The sequence below is a fragment of the Globicephala melas genome, chromosome 1 (genome assembly GCF_963455315.2).
Source record: "Globicephala melas chromosome 1, mGloMel1.2, whole genome shotgun sequence".
NCBI classification, from domain to species: Eukaryota; Metazoa; Chordata; class Mammalia; order Artiodactyla; family Delphinidae; genus Globicephala; species Globicephala melas.
This window is the reverse complement of record NC_083314.1, coordinates 120,724,648-120,749,904: the sequence shown is the minus strand read 5'-3', so window position 1 is coordinate 120,749,904 and position 25,257 is coordinate 120,724,648. Positions and strand designations below refer to the sequence as shown.

At 36.9% G+C, this 25,257-nt stretch overlaps 1 protein-coding gene across 3 annotated transcripts in view; it reads left to right on the top strand.

Annotated features, from left to right (window-relative positions):
* The window catches only part of AK5 (adenylate kinase 5), a 239,190-nt gene that overhangs the window by 23,815 nt on the left and 190,118 nt on the right, over positions 1-25,257 (top strand). The window lies entirely within an intron of this gene.

Here is a 25,257-nt window from a genome sequence, read left to right as displayed (position 1 = left end):
TTGAACACTTTTTGCCCTTGCTGTCTCATGATTTGTCCCTCCTTGATAGTCATTTTTTGCTGTTTGTCATATCTCACCCTCCCCCGGACACCTTCCCTTAGGATCCCAAGTCTTGGAGATTTCTCTCTACTGTCAGCTCATTGAGCAAAATATTTTACTGTCTGTAATATTTGTATAGCACTTATCATATAGTACCTTAAATTGATAACTATTCGTTCTTTAGATTTCTGTGTCAGTCAGGTTCCAACAGGAAAGATATAGAACATGCAAACAGGCTAAACAGAAAAGTTTTATGAAAAATTATTGAAAGGGTATGTATAGGACACAAGGAAACTACAAAGGATAGTTCAATATCACAAGGCTGGTAAAAGTGGGATCGGTTACCATCCCCAGGCTCACAGTGTAGTAAGGGGAAGAAGTTCCTTGAACTCAGAGAAAAGACAGATATATGAAGAAGGCTTCCTTACCGAAGCCTTGACCTTCAATAGAGAGAGGTAGCCAGCTTACGATAAACCCAGAGGAACAGAACCAAGGGAACAGACTTTCATCTCCTCCCTTCCTCTGATCTCCTCCTGATGTTGACCACAGCCCCAAACCAACTGAAAACCACAGAGCGACAGAACCCGTTGATTCATTCCAGAAAGTCAGCCAGCCAGGGCCCAGAGTTGGTGAGAGAACGGTGGAGAGTGGAGCAAGAGAGGCAAAGGGAAAAGATACTGCACAATTACAAATTCATTAAGGCAGAGAGTCTTGCATCTACTTTTTGTCATCCTCACAGCCCTGTAATGAGCTACTGCATATAGTCGTCGTTCTGTAACTATATCTTCATTTTTTATGCCAGCACCCATTGGTTTTATTTGCCCAGAATGCTTGATTTTGTATTTTTTGCACAGTGATTCATTCAAACAGAAACTCCTGTATTTCCTTATTTTCCAGGCCCAATTCCCTTAATGTCTTTAATAGAAAAGGCCAGTTCCTTGAGAAAATGCAGATGCAGTTATAATTTGAGTCTCCTCAGTAATTACCAAAAATATAAATTCAAATTAAACTGGCTGTCATATTTTGGAAGCCCACAGTACTCCTCTCAGATCCTACCAATTTAGCCTCACTGACTCTAAGCACATCACATTCTGTGTAGAGTAAATATGTGCACAAGTGTGCCCTGTGTTATGAGAAAATAAGGTCAGAGATGCTGAATTTCTATGAAGAATAAACAGGGTCATTGTTTACATTACAAAAGGACTCCTACCTTTACAGAAAGATTCAACTGGGATTTTCATTATTTGGGTAGAAACAAACATACTTTAGTTTTATAATAGTTGCTTTTAAAAAATAAAGGCACAGGGGCTTCCCTGGTGGTGCAGTGGTTGAGAGTCTGCCTGCCGATGCAGGGGACGCGGGTTTGTGCCTCGGTCCGGGAAGATCCCACGTGCTGCAGAGCGGCTGGGCCCGTGAGCCATGGCTACTGAGCCTGCGCGTCCGGAGCCTGTGCTCCGCAGCAGGCGAGGCCACAACAGTGAGAGGCCCGCGTACCGCAAAAAAATAAACAAAATAAATAAAATAAAGGCACAGACAGGTTGAAAATAAAGGACAGAAAAAGATATACCCTGAAAATACTAAATATAAGAAAGCTGGGGCTTCCCTGGTGGCGCAGTGGTTAAGAATTTGCCTGCCAATGCAAGGGACACGGGTTCGAGCCCTGGCCTGGGAAGATCCCACATGCTGCGGAGCACCTAAGCCCGTGCGCCACAACTACTGAGCCTGAGCTCTAGAGCCCGCGAGCCACAACTACTGAGCCCACGTGCCACAACTACTGAAGCTCACACGCCTAGAGCCTGTGCTCCTCAACAAGAGAAGCCACGACAATGAGAAGCCCACACACTGCAACGAACAGTAGCCCCCGCTCACCGCAACTAGAGAAAGCCCACGCAGAGCAACGAAGACCCAACTCAGCCAAAAATAAAAATAAATAAAATTAAAAAAAAAAGAAAGCTGGAATGACTTCATTGGTATTAGGTAAAGTAGACTCTAAGACAAAAACTCTTAACAGAAATAAAGAGAACACTTCATAGTGATAGAAAGGTCAATTCATCAGAAAGATAGGAAAATTATGATGTGTATATACCTAATAAAAATGTTTCAGAATATGTGAATCAAACAGTTGACAGAAATAAGGTGAGAGACAAATCCACACTCATACTTGATAATTTTAACAATCCTTTCTCGTTATTTCACATAAAAACGAGACAAAACATCAGTAAAGACCTGGAAGATCTCAGGAACAATAAACATAACTGGAATACAATATCCAACAACTGCACAGTAGACATTGTTTTCAAATGCACAAGGGACCTTCATGAAGATAACCTATATACTCAGCCATAGCACAAGTCTTAATACATTTTAAAAGCTTGAAATCTTATAGAGTATGTTTTTTGGCCAAAATGGCAGAAAAAGCATTTGACAACATTCAGCATTGGTTTATGTAAAAAACTCAGCAAATTGGGAATAGAAGGGAGGAACTTACTTATTTATTTAATATTTATTTATTTATTTATGTGGCCGCACCAGGCCTTAGTTGCAGCGCGCGGAATCTTTAGTTGCAGCGCGCGGAATCTTTAGTTGCGGCATGTGGGATCTTTAGTTGCAGCAGGCGGGATCTTTAGTTTCACCATGCAAACTCTTAGTTGCGGCACATGGGATCTAGTTCCCTGACCAGGGATCAAACCCAGGCCCCCTGCATTGGGAGCATGGAGTCTTAGCCACTGGACCACCAGGGAAGTCCCAGGAGGAACTCTTTTTTTTTTTTGCGATATGCGGGCCTCTCACTGTTGTGGCCTCTCCCGTTGCGGAGCACAGGCTCCGGATGCGCAGGCTCAGCGGCCATGGCTCACGGGCCTAGCCGCTCCATGGCATGTGGGATCTTACTGGATCGGGGCACGAACCCGTGTCCCCTGCATCGGCAGGCGGACTCTCAACCACTGCACCACCAGGGAAGCCTAGGAGGAACTCTTTTAATCTGATAAGGGGCATCTATAAAAAAACCAGTAGCTAATATCATACCTAATTATGAAATATTGAGTGCTTTCTCCCTAAGATTGGGAACTGCAGAGATGTCTACTCTTACCACTTCTATTAAACGTTGTACTGGAGGTTCTAATAATAGCTAAGACAAGAAAAATAAATTAAAGGCATAAATATAGAAAAGGAAGAAGCAAAACTGTCGGTAGGTGTGTATGATATGATTGTTTACAAAGAAAATCCTAAGGAATCTACAAAATGACTACCAAAACTAATAAATTTAGCAAGGTCACAGAATACAAGGTCAAGGTACAAATCAATTGTAGTTCTATATACTAGCAGCAAATTTCTATGTATTATAAAAATAGGGTGAGCCATCTCTGGCTTATTATTTAACTTCCCATGATGATTCCTTATTAAAATATTGACTTAGAAGGGTATCTCTATTCAAATACATAGTCATTGGTACCACTCTATAAATGTGGATGGGACAAAGGATAATACACTTGTGTTTGTTTGCATCAAAAAAGTAGTAGTGACTAATTTTCTAATGTGGTGAGTAGCACTTGATTATTGCATTTAATCTGGTGTACTCTTCAGTTCTCTCTTTTGTATGTGTGTGAATCATGGCCAAAAAGAAAAATCTCCCCATTCATGCTTTAAATAATATCCTCCATGAGTACACAGATTCACAGAAGTACAAATTTTAGAGGCTACTTTACCCTGCATATCATAACTGGTGGTCTCTGCCTCTGGGGTTCTGAGTCATTCCAGAGGCAAACAAAAGTAGGCAAAATAAGCACTTTCTCAATCAGCTGACAGCAAAAGTACAGCTTTTACTACATGGAAACTCTTAGCAATTTTTCAAAACCTTTAAAAAGAATCTTTGAATTAAAAAAGCTTGGTAGTACCAATCTCATTTTATAAATGAGAAAATTGATTCCCAGAGAGGTTAAGTGACTGGCTGGATTTCATAAATCTAGTTAATGTGAAAGCCAGAGTAACTCTTGAGCTAGAAGAAGCAACCCACACTTCTATGCCCAGTGCTCTTTCCACCCAACTATATTGTCTTCCTGAGCAATTGAAAAGGTCAAGTCTAGTCTCAAAGGACTGGGTTGTACCCCACAAAAGAGCCTCTTTAGACTTAGATCCAAAAGGCAGCCCCCAAAACATTTTGAACAGTGGACAACATATTAAAATGACTTTTTAATTCCCCAAAGGATCTGTTTTGAAGGAGAAAGCACATTTAGCTTTATTAGTTCTGTGATGTTTACTTCAAAATCATTGTTTGTCTTCATAGTCATTTCCGCATAACTGTTTTTCAAGCATGTCTAAGAGTTTTATCAATAGTGTATTGTCTGATTCTTTTCTGCCGAGTAAATGTATTTGTATTTAAGAGAATAATTTTGAATTACATATAATGAAAACCTCTTTAAAAGTACCAGTTGTTAAGCATTAAAGCAAGTTATTAGAATCAACCATTGATTCTTCTTGTCTAGAAATTTTTAGAAATTCTTTAATATTATTTTTGCACACACTGAACACTCAATATTTACTGAATGAGTGAGGAAATGAGTAAGTGATAATAAAAGGATAATAGTTTAAAATCTCTGGTGGGCCTTTTCATATCCATGGTTCTTTGCTTTCTATTAAAATTTAATAATGAGCCTTCTGAAAACTCACCCAAGTATGTTGTATTTGAACTACCAAGTATTCTAATATATATTATTCTTTCAGCTGTGTGTATGTATACATGTGCATGTATGTGTATACATACACAGGGATAGGTAGATAAATAGACAGATAGATAGAAGGGAGAGAAATATTTGGAAAGTGTTTCCAGCTCAGATTTGTTTCTTCCCAAATCACTCATACATTTCAAAGCACTAAATGAAAAAAAATATCCTGTTAGAGTTATTATATTTCAGTGCTCTGGCTCCATGTTAGAGCAGAAAGGCCAAGATGAAGGCAGTTGCTGTGGCCAAAAAATACTCAAAAGTCTGGTTTCAGCTCAGTGGCACCAGGACAGTTTGAAAAGACCCATTTTTACAATAGCTGTTGTCTTCTAGAGCCTTGGAAAATTACTCATTTACTAATGGGAAAGTAAGCTAAAGATCAGCCTGCTGAAACCGCTGAGTAGAATATTGAAAGTGGAAATCAACCATTCTGGGAAAAACTTCCTTGGTTTTAATTTTTTAAAAAACCGTCTTCTCTCCACCACTACTTAGCATTGAAAATCTAGTTAATTGTATTGCTTGTGTGTGTGTGTGTTACTCATTGTGACTATAGAATGAATTGAAACTAATTTTTATGTATGGCTTATAGAGCCACCTCACTAATGTGTATAAACCAGCAGTGACAAAAATATTTCATCTGGTGTACTATATTCAACTGGTAATGGCTCCCTGGCCTGCTATGTTGAGAAAGATGTTGAAGCTGAATCCGGAGTGCTATGATCATTAGCAATGATGAAACTCTGCCCATTCCAGATAGAAAGCTTCCAGATGGGCCATATCTGAGGTGTATAGACTTGAGATTATAACACTTTGAATTCCCATCCCAGATGTTCTAAAACACTGAATCTACTAAGCCCATTTATTAGATCTTTAAAGGAAAAAAACATATCCTTTACCCACCTCCTAGAAGTGGGGTTGCATTTAAGGAGCAGGGGATAGGATGGGGATACCCACAGAGACTACTCCTGGTTGTCAGAAAGACTCCTGATTTCACATATAGTGCTGGTCACTTCATTGGGTAGTCTCTCAGCTTAGCTCAGTACTCTGGATGTAACCATGGCTACCAGGCCATCAACTTCTAAAATAAACCTTGAGTTCATCACATTCTGTTACATCAGAGCAATTTAGAGCTGGAGGCAAGATTATGAGATACATTATTAATACAAAATGCAACTATTATACTTCTGGTGCTTGGTAGTATTCAACAAGATCTCACTAAGTGAATGAATAAGTGATAGAAGAGGAATTTAATTATATCAGCAGGATTTCTCATAGATCCAGTTTTGCTTACCAAACATAGACTTGGATATAATTTCTTCATTTCTTCCTCTCTCTACACACTTACCCCAGGAAAAGTGGAGCCCTGGAAAGTTTCTGGCGAAAGAAGATATCCCTTTTAGTCATTTGGTATTCACATGGGCCACAAGCTTCACAACTCCAGGCCCTTTTCTGTGTCTGTGCTGTGCCCTGCCCCTGGATTTCATTTTGGAACTGTATTCCAACATAGTGGAATTCCCATTGTATTGAAATAATACCTTATGTCTGCTTCCACATTGGGATTGGGAGATCCTTGTGGGCAAGCACCATGTGTTGCCCCTTCTGCATCTCCTTCATCCAGTATGGTAGTTGGCTCATAGTAGATGCTCAATATATGTTGAACTGAACACCTATAAATGCATTTCCAAGTAGTGCTTGAACTCCGCTTATCAGCGTAAAAAACAAAAAGAAATGAATGAAAAAAGAGGGATCTAGTTAACCACTGTGGGAACATATTAAAATAGTTAATAAACACAGATTGAATGAGTGGAAGAATGAAGGAATCTTCCTTAGTGGTTCTCATACTTATGATGTCCGAGAAAATCTTAAAAACAAGATGTTCTAAAAATATGTTCTCAAATTCTGACTGGAATTTGGGTCTTACTTAATGCCTCAAAGATTGTCTGAGGATATGAGTGTAAAGTATTTTCCATCATTATCTATATGAATCAGAAGATTTACTCTAAGATAAGCTAAGCAGAGAGAGAATGTAATGTCTAAGGAAGAGAGGGAAATACCATCCCCCCTCCTCCAGCTACTAATAACTTAATAGTCTTTTCTAAATTTCCTTGGAGACAACCTTTGTGTTTAAGTAAATGCTAAGCAATCAACATAGATAAGTGTGAAAGAGAACTGTATTCAGCATGCTCTATTTTTTTTTTAACCTCTTTATTGGAGTATAATTGCTTTACAATGGTGTGTTAGTTTCTGCTTTATAACAAAGTGAATCAGTTATACATATACATATATCCCCATATCTCCTCCTTCTTGTGTCTCCCTCCCACCCTCCCTATCCCACCCCTCTAGGTGGTCACAAAGTACCAAGTTGATCTCCCTGTGCTATGTGGCTGCTTCCCACTAGCCATCTATTTTACATTTGGTAGTGTATATATGTCAATGTTACTCTCTCACCTCGTCCCAGCTTACCCTTCCCCCGCCCCGTGTCCTCAAGTCCATTCTCTACATCTGCATCATTATTCCTGACCTGACCCTAGGTTCTTCATAACCATATATTTTTTCTTTTTTTTTTAGATTCCATATATATGTGTTAGCATATAGTATTTTCTCTTTCTGACATACTTCACTCTGTATGACAGACTCTAGGTCCATCCACCTCACTACAAATAACTCAGTTTTGTTTCTTTTTATGGCTGAGTAGTGTTCCATTGTATATATATATGCCACATCTTCTTTATCCATTCATCTGTTGATGGACACTTAGGTTGCTTCTATGTCCTGGCTATTGTAAATAGAGCTGCAATGAACATTGTGGTACATGACTCTTTTTGAATTATGGTTTTCTCAGGGTATATGCCCAGTAGTGGGATTGCTGGGTCGTATGGTAGTTCTATTTTTAGTTTTCTAAGGAGCCTCCATACTGTTCTCCATAGTGACTGTATCAATTTACATTCCCACCAACAGTGCAAGAGGGTTCGCTTTTCTCCACACCCTCTCCAGCATTTATTGTTTGTAGATTTTTTGATGATGGCCATTCTGACTGGTGTGAGGTGATACCTCATTGTAGTTTTGATTTGCATTTCTCTAATGATTAGTGATGCTGAGGATTCTTTCATGTGTTTGTTGGCTGTCTGTGTATCTTCTTTGGAGAAATGTCTATTTAGGTCTTCTGTCCATTTTTGGATTGGGTTGGTTTTTTTTGAATATTGAGCTGCATGAACTGCTTATAAATTTTGTAGATTAGTCCTTTGTCATTTGCAAATATTTTCTCCCATTCTGAGGGTTGTCTTTCATCTTGTTTATGGTTTCCTTTGCTGTGCAAAAGCTTTGAAGTTTCATTAGGTCCCGTTTGTTTATTATTTTTTTTATTTCCATTTCTCTAGGAGGTGGGTCAAAAGGGATCTTGCTGTGATTTATGTCATAGACTGTTCTGCCTATGTTTTCCTCTAAGAGTTTTATAGTGTCTAGCCTTACATTTTGGCCTTTAATCCATTTTGAGTTTATTTTTGTGTATGGTGTTAGGGAGTGTTCTAATTTCATTCTTTTACATGTAGCTGTCCAGTTTTCCCAGCACCACTTATTGAAGAGGCTGTCTTTTCTCCATTGTATATTCTTGCCTCCTTTATTAAAAATAAGGTGACCATATATGCATGGGTTTATCTCTGGGCTTTTGATATTGTTCCATTGATCTATATTTCTGTTTTTGTGCCAGTACCATACTGTCTTGATTACAGTAACTTTGTAGTATAGTCTGAAGTCAGGGAGCCTGATTCCTCCAGCTCCGTTTTTCTTTCTCAAGATTGCTTTGGCTATTCGGGGTCTTTTGTGTTTCCATACAAATTGCAAAATTTTTTGTTCTAGTTCTGTGAAAAATGCCCTTGGTAGTTTGATAAGGATTGCATTGAATCTGTAGATTGCTTTGGGTAGTAGAGTCATTTTCACAATGTTGATTCTTCCAATCCAAGAACATGGTATATCTCTCCATCTATTTGTATCATCTTTAATTTCTTTCATCAGTGTTTTATAGTTTTCAGCATACAGGTCTTTTGTCTCCTTAGGTAGGTTTATTCCTAGGTATTTTATTCTTTTTGTTGCAGTGGTAAATGGGAGTGTTTCCTTAATTTCTCTTTCAGATTTTTCATCATTAGTGTATAGGAATGCAAGAGATTTCTGTGCATTAATTTTGTATCCTGCTACTTTACCAAATTCATTGATTAGCACTAGTAGTTTTCTGGTAGTGTCTTTAGGATTCTCTATGTATAGTATCATGTCATCTGCAAACAGTGACAGCTTTACTTCTTTTCTGATTTGTATTCCTTTTATTTCTTTTTCTTCTCTGATTGCTGTGGCTAAAGCTTTCAAAAGTATGTTGAATAATAGTGGTGAGAGTGGGCAACCTTGTCTTGCTCCTGATCTTAGTGGAAATGGTTTCAGTTTTTCACCATTGAGAATGATATTGGTGTGGGTTTGTCATATACGGCCTTTATTATGTTGAGGTAAGTTCCCTCTATCAGCATGCATCTTCTTTTGAAGTATTAGCTTCTTTCAAGCCACATGTATGAAGATAACATACAGCTGAGAAAAAGATACCAGATTTTTCTTTGGACTGATACCAAAGCTGAAGGGCAAAAAAGTATTTCCATCTAAACTTCAAATAGAAATCTTCAATAATGGCTTTTAGTGGTGAATCTTCAGCCTGTATTCCACTCAGTAAGTCTGCGCATGGAGTATTAATGGAACTATCACATAATTTCTTATCTACTTTACATTCCCATATCAGTTAGCACTTAATATACTCTTGAATTTCATTTTCCTCCAAGAAATGCTTTTAAAAGATTCAAAAATGCGCTTTTTGCTTTAATTTCTGAGTCACTTTTCTAATACTTCCTTTGAATGGATGCAGTATGTCTCAAAGCATAAAATCCAGTTGTCTAAAATCGGTAAGTCAGGGAGAAACTGCACTGTTCTTGCTTTATAAAATGAATATATTTTATCTTATTTGCTGCAACCAAAAATATACCCTGTATTTAGCTCTAACAGTTGTTTTTTTTTTTTTGGAAAACTGATTGCTATGCAGTAAACCAGACAGGGATTTGGACCACATGATCGTTAAGAATCCTTCCCTCTCTTCTTTGCTTCCATGAATTTAGAATGTAGTGGACAATATAAATGGGGTTTATGCCCACCTACCAATGACAGGATCTCTTGGATAGTTATTCCTATTGTCAGTATTATGGATTTATATATTAAATATTTGTAAAGAGGCAAGTCATAGAGAGGCTCTGGTTTAGAAGTTGGCTAAGGGTGAGCAATAGCCACATGCTGAGATCTTCCACTTCAAGGTCTGTCTCTATGGTGATTTTCTTGGCTGGGTCTGGCAACATCAGCCAACATCATCATACAATTGTTTGACTGCTTTCTTAATAGATACTGTTTTCTGTGGTCTAATCAGTCCTGTGTCACATGCAGTAGTAATGAAGAGTGCAGAAACCAACCACTATGAACCAGGCAGGAATGGCTCATCCCACAGGTGTAAGAACAGCTGTTGTATTTTTAGACTCTACCCATTTGTCTTCATTCCACTCTCCCCTCCAATGTCAGAAGGTCTTTTTGTTTTATTTCAGGGTCGTTTGCCTAATGCTGGCACTACTGATTTCTCCTATTTCCTAAATTATCATTAAAATCAAGCACATCTATAAAGACAGTATTAAGAATAATGATCGTGTTTTACATTGTACTTTATTTGCCCTCTATTCATAAGGGGCACATCATTGTAGACAGTTCAGGTTCATTAGCTCTTCCATTAGTTGATCTGCTTGCCTTCAGTCTCTCCCTATCCAATCTGCCCCCTGCACTACCATTGGCATTCACTCTAAGGCACAAAATAAAACGTATTACTTCCATGTTTATAAGATAAAACCCCAACTGCTTAGGGTGGAAAGCAATGCCAGCCCATCTAGTCTTGGTTTACCTTTCCAGAACTTCAATTTCTGGCTCCCGATAGGATCCTAGTAAATATTAAGTGAATGAATAAATAAATGAATGAAGTAGATGCCTGCATAATCAAATTAGTGCTGGGGAAAAAATATCTTGGAAAAAATAGCATTATAAATTTACATTCATTTCCATATTGTCATCCTGGTATATATTAAATAAAACCTTATTCTTTTCCTCTTCATTAAATTCCTCCATCTTGGCAGCTTAATGTCCTCCAATTGCTTTTATTGAAATGAAGATTTGCAACATAAAAATCAAACCACAGAAATGTACTTTTCATAAACTAATGATATTTTTTTTGAAAACATTAATGATATACTCTGTTCAGCAGATATCATTAATTTGACGTGTGACAAATTATGAAAAGACAGAGTAACGTAGATAACTACTTAACTAAAGTAGTGGAAGCATTGGACTGTAAGAGATTACCACTGGGCCATGGAAATGGATAGAATAGAGTTTTGCAATGAGAAACGCCCAAACTATAAAAAATAAAGTTTCACATACTAGCTTTCTCCCTAAGTGAAACAAAACGATTAGTTTCTTTCATTTTTGTACTTAATCATATTGCTCCACTTAGGATTTTTATTGTTTTTATTTTACTTTTAAAGAGCCTACAACTTCATTAAGTTACTGTTTCAAGCACTCATGTCTATATACAGTGTTTCTTATAATATAAAGCACAGGTTAAAACATAGTTTCCTGGGTCCCATCTCCAGAGCTTTTGATTCAGTAGAATGGAGTGGAGCTCATGAATTTACATTTCTAACAAGTTTCCAAGGATGCCCATGCAAGGGCAGCTGGTGTAACAACTACTCTCTCAGTAACAGCTGTAGGGTCTTCTGCACATTGTTATCAGAGTTTGCCTCAGTGAAACAAATTTCATTTAATTCCTGTAATTTCATGCAATTGTAACAGTAATGGAAATCTGGAATGGCAGTTTTCTTGTAAAAAAGAACGCTTAGGGAGAATATTTTAACTGACATCCAGTATTATAAGAATAGCCATATGGAAGACGCCCTTGTCTTTATTCCCATATTTTTTTAAACATTGTGCTAGTCATATTGTATTATAAGTATTGTTTCATCTCAACTACTAAACTATAGCTCCTTAAGGTCAGAGAAAATGTCTTATTCCTCTTCCTAATCAAAGCCTAATACTCTGTACTGATCATTGGAAATATGAGAGATTAAAATGATATTTGGGGAACAAGCAAACCTATCCTTAGTCTACTAGTCCTCCACCATGATCCCTAAATCAAATACGTGCAGGGACAGCAACTAACAGCAAAAGAAATGTATATTATTATTATTATTATTTTGTGTTACGCGGGCCTCTCACTGTTGTGGCCTCTCTCGTTGCGGAGCACAGGCTCCGGACGCGCAGGCTCAGCGGCCATGACTCACGGGCCTAGCCGTTCTGCGGCATGTGGGATCTTCCCGGACCGGGGGACGAATCCGTGTCCCCTGCATCGGCATGCAGACTCTCAACCACTGCGCCACCAGGGAAGACCAAGAAATGTATATTCTTTAACTGTGAAACTTTGTCTTTAAACCCAGTGGAGCCCAAGAGTACCATCTGAACCACAAGGAGAATTCCTTTCCTCTAGGCTATCAGCAGCTTAGAGCCTAGGACCAAATCAGGCCAGGAGACCTCCTCCAACCCTAATCCCACCCACTAAGTCTCAGATTGTCACAGTGTCGTCACAGAAATGTTCATCCAGAGAATGCCATTGGAGGAGAAGACAGGAAGTAGAGCCAGGAAGCCATAAATTGTGCCAGTGCTTAGAGGTGCCCAATGCAAGCCTTCTGAAAATTAAGTCCAGCCGATCTCACTAGCTGCACTAGAAAGAAGCAAGTTCAAAAAAAAAAAAGATGAGCAACAAAGAGAAAGAGAAATGGGGATTACTTCTCAACCTCTTGGAAGTAAAAGAGAGGACCTTAAGTGAGAGAAACCATGCCCCTACCTAAGACTGTAGCTCAGTGAAGAGTCTTGCTCTGACCAACTTTGGCCGCACCTTTCTCCTCAAAAGTGAAGAGAAGAGGATGAGGAAGAATGGAAGAAGAGTCTTGAACTTGCTTTCCTTAGAGATTCACATTATCCTACTTCTTGTCCTTTTCTGTAAACCCAAGGGTCTTAATGTAATAGCTTAAGTCGTGGAGTTTATAACCAAGTTGTGTGCTGCAGAGCCCATGCATGTTAATTGGGAAAAGAGAGCAGACCAAGAAAACAGATGACAGAACTTCATGTTTGCCAGGGTCCCAGTTCATCTGTTCCTGTGTCTAGAATTTTCTACTTGTACATGTCAAACTTAATTTGGAGAGATTCCCAATCAAGACATTAATTGCTTCCCCTATCCTGGAAAAAAAAAATTGCCTACCTGTTTAGATGGTCTCCTTTCTAGGAGGATGATGTCTAAAAGATTCTCATCTTGTGAGCTGCAAACTTCATGCAAAATTTGGGTGTTGCATTCCTCTTAGGCCCACATGCTGGCTCTTCTCTATGAATTTCTGGTCTTTTGGAAAGACCACTCTTTCCTCCCCTTCTTTCTCTAGTTAATCCTTTCTTATCTTCAGATTTCAGCTCAATTGTCAGTTCCTCATAGGAGCCTTCCATGATCTCCATGATACGTTTGGATCTCCCTATTATAATATTCTCATAGTAAGAGCTACTTACCACAGTTATAGATTTATATTTATCTGTGCGATTCTTTGATTAAAATTTGTCTCCTCCAACTGGCCATAAGCTCAGCCAGGGAAAGGACATACCTGATTTGTGGTCATTGTTAGTCTTTGGTGTATAGAATAGAATCTAGCACATAGTAGGTACACAGGTTTTGAGTGTGCTGTTTGATGAATTATCACAAACTTGCTCCAACCGTTATATATTCTTGCTAACATTTGATATTGTTGGTCTTCTTTCTTAATTTTAGCCATTCTGGTGGGTATGTATTTCAATTTTCATTCCCTGGATTATTAATGAAGTTGGCACCTTTTCAATTCATTAGTCATTTGGATATCCTCTTTTATAAAAATACCTGATCAAGTTTCTTGCCCATTTTTCTATTGTTTTCTCCTTCTCTTAGTGATCTGTAAGATTACTTTTCATGTTTTCAAAACAAGCCTTTGTTGATTATATGTGTTGCAAATATCTTCTTCCACTATGCAACTGACATTTTCATTCTCTTACTAGTCTATTTTAATAAATATATTAGTGTTTTTTAATTTTAAAGCCATCCAATTTATCAAACTTTTCTGTTATGGTTAGGGTGTTTTAGGCCCTATTTAAGAAATCCTTGTCTTCCATAAGGTCTAGAAGCTATTTTCTTATATGTCACCTTCTCAAATCTTTATCATTTTACTTTTCACATTTAGATCTGAAAATCCATTTGGAATGAATCTTTGCATATCCTATAACGTAGGGAGTCAAGAGTCATTGTTTTCCATATGAACATCCAATTGACCCAGTACCATGTATTGAAAAGACTGTGCTTTCCTCACTTTTGTTGTAAATCATATATTTGGGCAGTGGATCTGATTCTGAGTTCTCTCTCTGTTCCAGTGGTTTACTGGTCTTCCTTAAAACCAATACCACAGTGTCTTAATTACTGTAGATTTGTAATAAGTCACACTATCTGGGAGTAAGTTCTATCACTTTATTCTTTTTTTTCAAGATTGTCTTGAAGATTGCCTTGGCTATTCTTGGCCGTCTGAATTTCCAAATAAATTTCAGAGTCAATTTTTCAATTCCCATACACACATACACAAAGAAAAACCCTGCTTGAATTTAAAGATTACATTAAATCTATAGATCAATTTGGGAAGAATGACATTATGATATTGTGTTCCATTCATGAATATGGCATATACCTCATTTTATTTAAATCTTTAATTTCTGCCAAAGTCTGTGTAGTATTCTTGTACCATTTTTCACTAGATTTTCCCCTAGGCAATTAAATGATTTTTTAATTATTTAACTAGCATTTTTATTTCATTTTAAATTGTTTGTTCTTAGTATATAGAAATGAAATTGATTTTTGTATACTGTCCTTCTAGGCAGAGACCATACTGAATATGCATATTTATTCTTATGGCTTTTAAATTCTTTTGGATTTTTTACACATACAATCATATTATCTCAAATGACTATTATATTTCTTTCCTTTCAATCCTGTGGGGGTTTTTTTTTCATGTCTTAATTTACTGTCTAAAATCTCCATTACAGTGTTGACTAGAAATAATGATAATGGGCATCTTTATTTCATCTCAGAGGGAAGGTTTCAGCATTTCCCAGTTACGTATGCTGCCTGCTGTAACTTCTATGTATTTATTATTTATCAGATTAAGGACATTCTCTTGAATTCCTAGTTTGATAAGAGTATTTATCGTGAAGGGATGTTAAGTTTTACCAAGTGCTTTTTTCATATTTAAGATGATCACATGATTTTTTTTTCTTTTTTATTATGTTGGTTTGGTAAATAACAGTGCTTGATTTTTGAAAGGTAAACACATTTTTCATTCATGGAATAAACCTGAATTGGTCATGGTGTATATAATCCTTTTTATACATTGATGGATTCATTTGCTAATATTTTACTTAGAATATTTGCTTGCGTTCATGAGTGAGCTTGACCTATAACTTTTCTTTCTTTCAATGTCCTTGTCAGGCTTTGGATTCAAAGATTATGCAGACCTAATAAAATGAATTGGGAAGTATTTTCTTCTTTATATTTAGTAGAAGGGTTTCTGTTAGATTGGTGTCTGATACAATTCACTAGTGAAGCCATCTGGATTCAGAGTTTTCTTTGTGCAAGAGTTTTGAACTGTGGATTTAATATCTTCCATAAATAAAGAGCCATTCTGGTTTTCTGGTTATTCTTTTTTTTTTGGGGGGGGAGAGTTTGTTTTTCTAGAAATCTGTCCATTTCATATATATTTTCCAATTTGTTTTCATGAAGTGTTTCTTAATATCCTATTTTATCATCTTAATCGCTGTACGATATTTAGGGATACCTTCCTTTTTATTCTCAATATTTTGCCTTTTCTTTTCCTTGATTAGTTTCACCAGGGATTATCGATTTTATTAGTGTTTTCAAAGAATGAACCCTTAGCTATAATGTGTTTATTATGCATTTTAACTATGTATGTAATTTAATTTATGCTCTTATATTTTTCCTTTTTTAGTAGACCTAAAAGGTCTGATTTTTTCTTCTTCTTTTTTTTTAACCATTTTGAGATGGATGCTTAGATCACTAATTTCAACCTTTCTTTTTTCCACTAATATATTCATTTAAGGCATTAAATGTCCCTGTAACTATGGATATAGCTACATCCCACAAGTTTTGGAATGTTATATATAATTTGATCATAATTTAATTAAAAATATTTTTATTTCCATTGTGATTTCTTTGACCCAGGAATTATATTGAAATGTATTGCTTAATTTCCAAACAGGGATTTTCTATTTATATTTTTATTATTTATGCAAAATTTATTTCCGTTGTAGTCATTAAAGATAATCTGTGTGATCATTTGAAATTTGTTTAGATTTCCTTTATGACTCAGAATATGGTCAACTTTCTTAAATTTTCTGTCCGTATTTTAAAATTTTTGTGTTCAACTTGATGGTTATAGTTTATAAATATATATCAATTTGTTAATTGTATTAAACTCTTCTATAACCTTACTGATTTTTTTCCATATTGATTTTTTTGCCACTTGTTCTATCAGTTATTTGGAAAGATTTAGGAAAATCTCCCACTCTGACTGTGGATTTGTAACTTTCTACTTTTAGTTCTGTCCAAGTTCAGTATACTTTGAGCATATATTATTGGGTAATGCAAATTAAGAGTTATTATGTCTTCCTGGATAATTAAATCTTTTATCATAATGAAATGACACTCTTTACCTCTAGTAATATTTCTCTCCCTAAAGTCGACTACTTTGTCTGATTTTTTTTCACCTTTATTGAGGTATAATTGGCAAATAAAAATTGCATATGTTTAAGGCATACAATTTGACGTTTTGGTATATATATACATTGTGAAGTAGTCACCACAATCCAGCTCACTAACATAGCCACACTTCACACAGTTACAACTTTCTTCTTTTTAAAAAAAATTTTTTTTGTGATGAGAACATTTGAGATCTACCCTCTAAGCAAAGTTCAAGTACACAATACAGTACTATTAACTATCTGTGGTCACATTGCTGTACATTAGATCTCCAGAACTTATTCATCTTGCATAACTGATACCTTGCACCCTTTGACCAACATCTCCCCATCTCCCCTCCACCCAGCGGCTGACAACAACCATTCTACTCTCTGCTTTTGTGGATTTGACTGCGTTAGACTCCACATAAAAGTGAGATCATGCAATATTTGTTTTTCTGTGTCTGGCTTATTACACTTAACATAATGTCTTCTAGGTTCATCCATGTTGTCACAAATGGCAGGTTTTCCTGCTTGCTTAAGGCTGAATATTTAGCTCTTTGTGTGTATATATATATATATATATATATATATATAAAATACTAATTTTCTTTACCTACCCATTTCTCTTTCTCTTTGTTGCTCATCTTTTTTTTTTTTTTTTTGAACTAATTCTAATTTTTTGAACTTGCTTCTTTCTAGTGCAGCTAGTGAGATCAGCTGGACTTAATTTTCAGAAGGCTTGCATTGGGCACCTCTAAGCACTGGCATAATTTATGGCTTCCTGGCTCTACTTCCTGTCTTCTCCTCCAATGGCATTCTCTGGATGAACATTTCTGTGACGACACTGTGACAATCTGAGACTTAGTGGGTGGGATTAGGGTTGGAGGAGGTCTCCTAGCCTGATTTGGTCCTAGGCTCTAAGCTGCTGATAGCCTAGAGGAAAGGAATTCTCAAGGGACTTTTAGGTTGTTTCCATATCTTGGCTATTGTAAATAATGCTGCAGTGATCAAGGGAGTGCAGATATCTCGTTGAGGTACTGATTTTATTTCCTTTGGATATATACCCAGAAGTGGGATTACTGAATTGAGGTAGTTCTATTTTTAATTTTTTTTGAGGAATCTCCATGCTGTTTTCCATCGTCGCTGAACCAATTTACATTCCCACCAACAGTGCACAAGGGTTCCCTTTTCCTCACATCCTCACCAACACTTATCTTTTGTCTTTTGATAATGGCCCTTCTAACAGGTGTGAGGTGATATCTCATTGTGTTGTTTTGTTGTTGTTGTTGTTTGTTTTGGGGGGTATCTTTTGCTGCACTGCACAGCTTGAGAGATCTTAGTTCCCCAACCAGGGATTGAACCTGGGCCCCAGCAGTGAAAACGCCAAGCCCTAATCGCTGGGCTGCCAAGGAAGTCCCCCGTTGTGGTTTTGATTTGCACTTCCCTGATGATTAGTGATTCTGAGCACACTTTTTTTGTACCTGTTGGCCATTTGTATGTTCTCTAATGAGAAATGTCTGTTCAAGTCCTTTGCCCTTTATTTTGTAGGAAATGGATTGTCAGGCATTTTATTAATTTAAAAAATGTATTGAGGAATAATTGTATTAATTACAATTATATTAGTTTCAGGTCTACAACCTAATGATTCCATATTTGTATATACTGCAAAATGATCGCCAGAGTAAGTCTAGTTAATGTCCATCACCATACATAGTTATAAAAATTTTTCCTCATGATGAGAACTTTCAAGACCCACTTTCCTAGTGGATACTTTCAATTGATATTTTGTTTCCTTTACCCATTTTTAATTGGATTTGATATTTGTATGGTTTTACCAGCTTTCTATTGGTTAATGTTTCCATGGTATGTTTTTCCCATCCCTCTACTTTTAGCATTTCTGTGTCTTTATATTTCAAGTGTACTGCTGTATCTAGCACCTCTGATGCCCTACCTTATATTCTCTCAGCCCACCTTTTATTTGACCTTTGCTGCTGTGACCAGTTTTGTACCCATGTAATGCTGCCCAGGACAGCAACTCACTGACTTCCTGCCCTGAGATATACACATTGTGAAAGTGTGAAGGAGGCAGTGTGCCAAGGGGGTACTTTTGACCAGCAGGGGACAGGCTCTGATAAATAGAGGCTCCTCACACATGTCCCTTTAGAAGAGCCAGCAGCATGGCATCCCAGTCTCCATCACAGTGACTAACCCGACACTGCACCTTTGCACTGGTTTGACCCCTCCTCTGCATTCTCCCCAGTCCCCACTCCTGCTTTCCTGCCTATGGCTGCTTTGATGCTACAAGACCACATGGTCTGAAAAACCTAAAATGTTTGCTGTCTGACCCTTCACAAAAAAAGTCCGCTGATTCCTGTTCTACAGATTATGACATGCATCATTAACTTATTCATGTCTCATAGAAATCAGTATTTTTACCACTTCCTAAGCAAGACCTTAGAAAGGTTGAACTTCATTTACCTGCCTCATGACTCATCTCTGTTTTAAGTACCACAAGATACTTTTAATATTTTTTATATGGTCAATCTTCATTTAGGTTCACCCACAGAGTTATCATTTCATTGCTCTTCATTCATTCCTCTGGGCCAGATTTCTATCTTGGATCATTTTTCTTCTACCAGAAGAATATTCTTTAATATTTCCATTAGAGTAGAATTTCTGATGAGAATTCTCTCCGTGTTTGTTTGTTTGAAAATATCTGTATTTACTTTTAGTTTTTGAAAGATATTTTGACTGGATGTTGAAACCTAGATGGGCAGTTATTTTTTATTGGCACTTTAAAGATGTCATTTCATCGTTTTCTGGCTTTCATTGTTTCTTTGGCAAATTTAACTGTCTTGTTATTGCTCCTCTGAAGGTAATCTATCATTTCTTTTTTCTGGCTGCTTTAAAGATTTTTTTGTGTGTATCTGTCTAGGCTTTCAGCAGTTTTACTATGATGTGCTTAGATCTGAGTTTTTTCTTCTTGGTTTTTATATTGCTTCTTGAATCTGGGACTTGATATTATTTATGAGTTTGGAAAATTCTTAGCTATTACATTTTCAAACACTGCTTCTTCATTTTCTCTCTTCTTCTTCTAGAATTTTCTAAGCATTGTCTCATATGTCTCTGTTGCTCTTTTCTGTACTTTTCCTACCCCTCTCTCCCCCTTGCTTCAGTCTGGATATTTTCTCCTGAACTTTTAGTTCACTAATTCTGTTTTCAATGCCTAATTGGCTATTAACACATTTAGTATAATGAGGATATGGGATGATTCTAAATGGAATTTAGTCCTGTGAAGGCTGATTCACACAAACTCTGATGGTATAGCCCTTTAGGATTCCAACCAGGAACCTAAGTTGGGAGCAGCAGTAGTAGTTTCTAGAGCTCTTCCTCCATGGTAGGCCCCATATTCCAGTTTTTGTCCCCTCAGCCCCATAGTCCATTAAGAGCTTTGCCCAGAAATTATCTGCATGTTAAATGATAGTGAAGTCCAGGTATCTATCCTTTTTCCCTTTTTGATCTAGTCTAGCCTCTGCAATAATGGTGTATATTCAATAAATGCTTAATGGGTGAAAGAAATGATTTCTTTTACATTTTCCCTATAGGCAGAATTAAGAAAGAAAATTTTAGCCCAGTATTAGAAAGAACTTCCCAGTTATTAGAGTTATCCAGTAATGAAAGGGGCTGCCTCAAAAGTAGTGAGGCATCACAAGAAATGCTCACAAAGAACATTCAAGTTTAAAGGTTCAAGTTTAAAAATCACTTGTCAAGAGATTGTAGAGATGATTACAGGTTTGGCATTAATTTCGGCTAGATAACCTCCAAGATTTTCTCATCTCTTATTTCTGTGATTCCAGTTTTTGTTCCAACTGTGATCTTCTCTCTTTGTGGGTTTTTTTTTTTTTTCATACTTTGCTTCTTGGTTTCTGACAGTGATCTGAACTATGGAGTGTAGGCCTTTGAACATGTCTTCATAAAGAATATGGCAGTCAAAAGCACTGACAGTTAAGAAGAGAGCTCACTAAAATAAGCTCACTTAGTAGTCTGATACTGTGAATAATACATCTTTGCTAATCAAAGATGGTCATAGGTTCTTTTTAACAGAGTAATCATTCAGATAAGGGACTTTGAGAAAATGGATAGAAGAAGATTGACTTGTGCATATAATGACAGGGAAAAAAAGATTGATTTAGTTGATCCAATGGCAGAAAAAATATCAGCAATTGGGAAGTTTACTTCCATGTAGACAAAAGTGGTATCTTGGTCTTTGTTCTCATCTTTTACTTACTCACTCATTCATTCAATCGGCAAATACATTTTGAGAACATAGGCTAAGAAAAGGTATGCCAAGGATCCACTTCGTTTGGTGATACTTTTCAATGTTTCATGAGTGAATTTCATGAAAACTTTCTAGGTGCTTCACATCTTCTCGGAAAGAATGGTGTCTACTTCTATTTTACATTTTTTGGGAAAAAAACATAAACAATTAAATTTTTTCTTTTAAAATTGAGTACTGTTGGAGAACGAGGGTCCTAATGAGTGGGCATATGCGGGGGTGACTAGGAATCAGGTGAGCATGCTTGTGGCTGAGATCACTGTTGAGCAGTCAGCCGGTTATCCCAGCTACCATGGAGGTCTCGCCTGTTCCACGTTTTAATTTTTTGTATCACTGGTTATATGCTGTTTAGTTTATACCAAGAAAAGACAGCAAGTTAATTACAATTATAAAATTAAATAGCTTTGCAGATTCACTTCAAAGTCATCTATATCAGACCTGAAGTTGCATTCATTGATCAAAAATCTTAGATATAAAAAATATGTTAAAAAATAAAAATAAATATCAAATAGGTAGGAATAATTTTTAAATGGGCAAGAACATTACATAGAAAACTACAGAGCTCTGCAATAAAAAGTATTGGGAGAAATTAAAGAAACAACAGCAACAACAAATACCTTAGATATTCTACTCGTTTCCTATAAACTTATAACTGCTTTTTTTAAAGTCTATTAATTAAAATAAACAAAATGCAGTTTTATCAAAATGTAAAAAAGTCTTTTATAAATTTCAAGCTAATTTCAAAAGCCAATTCTAAAAGAAAAAACATAGTGATGATTACATATTTAAGTCTCCCCATAACCTCATTGTGTTAAGTAGGGAGAAGCACATACATTGCAGTCTGAAACAAAACACAAAATGTATTAAAGTATAGCATTTAATTTGTTTAAACGCAAAATGCAAGAATTTCTAAATGCAGGTTTTGCCTGCATTCAACACTGAGCTAGTAGTTGAAGTTTTTTCCATATTTTAATATACAATATGACCAAACCAAGAACAATATAATGTCATTTTAATTTTTTTAAATAAATTTATTTTTATTTATTTATTTTTGGCTGTGTTGGGTCTTTGCTGCTTCGCACGGGCTTTCTCTAGTTGCGGCCAGCAGCGGCTACTCTTTCTTGTGATACGAGGGCTTCTATTGTGGTAGCTTCTCTTGTTGAGGAGCATGGGCTCTAGGCGCGCGGCCTTCAGTAGTTGTGGTGCATGGGCTCAGCAGTTGTGGCACACGGGCTTAGTTGCTCCACGGCATGTGGGATCTTCCCAGACCAGGGCTCAAACCCGTGTCTCCTGCATTGGCCGGCAGATTCTTAACCACTGCACCACCAGGGAAGCCCTGTCATTTTAATTTATTTGTCAAAAATTGTCTTCTCCCTTATATGCTATTCAAAGTAAATTTAAAAGGATGTCATTTGTTATGTTGGGTAAGACTGAATATTACCAAGGATTTTATTTAATTTGAATTTTGCATTATAATATTTGATAGTATAAAAGTTTTAACTTCAGATAATCTCTTTACCATATATCACACAAAAATTACAAAGTGATTTTTAAATTGTTAAGGGTTCTCAAAAGCTACTTAAAAGTGTTTTATGGGACATATTAAACTACTGAGATGGGAAGGGAAAAATAGTTGAGAAAACTGAAGTTCAGAGATATTGAACCTTTTGCCCAAGGACTGGGGCAGATTCCTTGGCAAAAGGTTCTAGATATAATAGCAGATTCTAGATATAAAATCAGGATGATCTGATTCTAAAATTCATGCTCTTAATCACTTATGCAAGTATGTGCCTGTGCTTACACAGTGGCAGTGGGAACTGGGGGAAGGGGAATCTGAATAGTGTTTCAAGACCAAACTCCACAGTCCATGGTGATAGCTCTGAGAGAGTGAAGTTTTGATAAGGGTTATAAATGATATTAAGATTTCTAGCTGAGAATTAAAAAAGATACAATGTTCATAGCAGCGTTATTTATAGTTGCCAAGGTAGGGAAGTAACCTAAATGTCCGTCAGCAGATGAATGGATGAAGATGTGGTGTATATGCCACTTGCAGCAACATGGATAGACTTGGAGGGCATTATGCTAAGTGAAATAAGTCAGACAGAGAAAGGTAAATGCTATATGATATCACTTATATGTGGAATCTTAAAAATACAACAAACTAGGGAATAAAACAAAAAAGAAGCAGACTCACAGATATAGAGAACAAACTAGTGGTTACCAGGGGGAAGGGGGGAGGGGCAATATAAGAGTAGGGAATTTTAAAAGGAGTTATTATGGGATTATATGAAATCACATTTGTGAAACTTTTGAAAATTGTAAAACACTATAGAATTTAAAGAATCTTTCATTCAGGGCTTCCTTGGTGGCACAGTGGTTAAGAATCCACCTGCCAATGCAGGGAACACAGGTTCGAGCCCTGGTCCGGGAAGATCCCACATGCCACAGAGCAACTAAGCCTGAGCACCACAAATACTAAGCCTGCTCTCTAGAGCCCACAAGCCACAACTACTGAAGCCCGTGTGCCTAGAGCCCGTGCTCCGCAACTGCAATGAGAAGCCTACGCCTCAGAGCGAAGAGTAGCTCCCGTACCTACTCACCGCAACTAGAGAAAGCCAGCGCACAGCAACAAAGACCCAACGCAGCCAAAAATACATAAATAAATTTATTTTTTTAAAAGAATAATCTTGGGGCTTCCCTGGTGGCGCAATGGTTGGGAGTCCGGTTGCCGATGCAGGGGACGCGGGTTCGTGCCCCGGTCCGGGAGGATCCCGCGTGCCGCGGAGCGGCTGGGCCCGTGAGCCGTGGCCGCTGAGCCTGCGCGTCAGGAGCCTGTGCTTAGCAGCGGGAGAGGCCACAGCAGTGAGAGGCCCGCGTACCGCAAAAAAAAAAAAAAAAAAAAAAAAGAATAATCTTTCATTCAATTAAAAAAAAGTTTTAAAAAAGACTTCTAGTTGAGAGATTCAGGAAAGTAGTGTTGCTACCATAAAAATAAATAAATAAATAAATACATATATAAGCAAGATGGGAATTTCATTCAGGTAAAAACGTGCTGGAACTGATTTGGCCTTGCTGAGTCACACGTAATAAATATTAAGACTTTCAGGGACTTCCCTGGCAGTCCAGTGGTTAAGGCTTCGCCTTCCAGTGCAGGGGGTGTGGGTTCAATCCCTGGTTGGGGAGCTAAGATCCCACATGCCTCACGGCCAAAAAACCAAAACATAAAAACAGAAGCGATATTGTAAAAAAATCAGTAAAGACTTTAAAAATGATCCACATCAAAAAAACTTAAAAAAAATCAAGACTTTCAGGTAGAGCCGTCATATAAGCATTTGATCATATAGGATATAAGTGCTGTTGAAAGTCAGTGCTGAAAATGTACATTTGGAATCCATCAACAAAAGATAGGTGGTTGAAACCAGAACAGTGGAAGGGAGCTGAGAGAATAAGAACCTGGAGAGGGAAAAACAAAAGAAAACATTATCTAAGGCTCATAAACATCATTATTTGTGTTACATTTTTAAGGAAAAAAATTTGAGCAAAGAGAAAAAAAAATACAGAACAAAAAGTTAAATGAGAACCAGGACAATATAGAATCATGACAACCAAGAGATATTAAACATGGCTAAAATTTGTTGAGCACCTACCATTGATCAAGTTTGTGCTGATTTTATTTAATCTTTATAATAACTCAGGGAGGAGGTTCATGTATCTCTTTTGACAGATGAAGATATGGAGGCTTAGTAAAGTTAAGCCATATGCCCATAGCTCAGCTGATAAATCCTAGGGCAAGAACAGTAATCCATGTTTCCCAGACTCCAGGGTCCATTTTCTAACCAGTGGTCTCAAGAGTGCACAAGGCAAACCACTGTAGTGTGGGAAGAAAATGTTAAAATTACGATTATCATATGTCATCCTTTAAAAATTGTATTTTTGTGTGTATTTTACAACATACATACTATTATACAATATATTACATACGTACATATGTATGTACGTATGTAATATATACAATATATTAGTATGGTAGTACATGGCTATCATACCTTCATGCATAATTTATAATTTAATAGGTATATATTTATTGAGGTAGATGCTCAAATAATTTACTAATGTGAGGATACAATAAAAAATTTTTGGAGATCATTTCTTTAAAGCGCTATGCAAAACTGCCTCTTTTTCTTGTCCCATTTTCAACAAGAAAATACATTCACTTTAAATGATCACGTTATCTTTTAC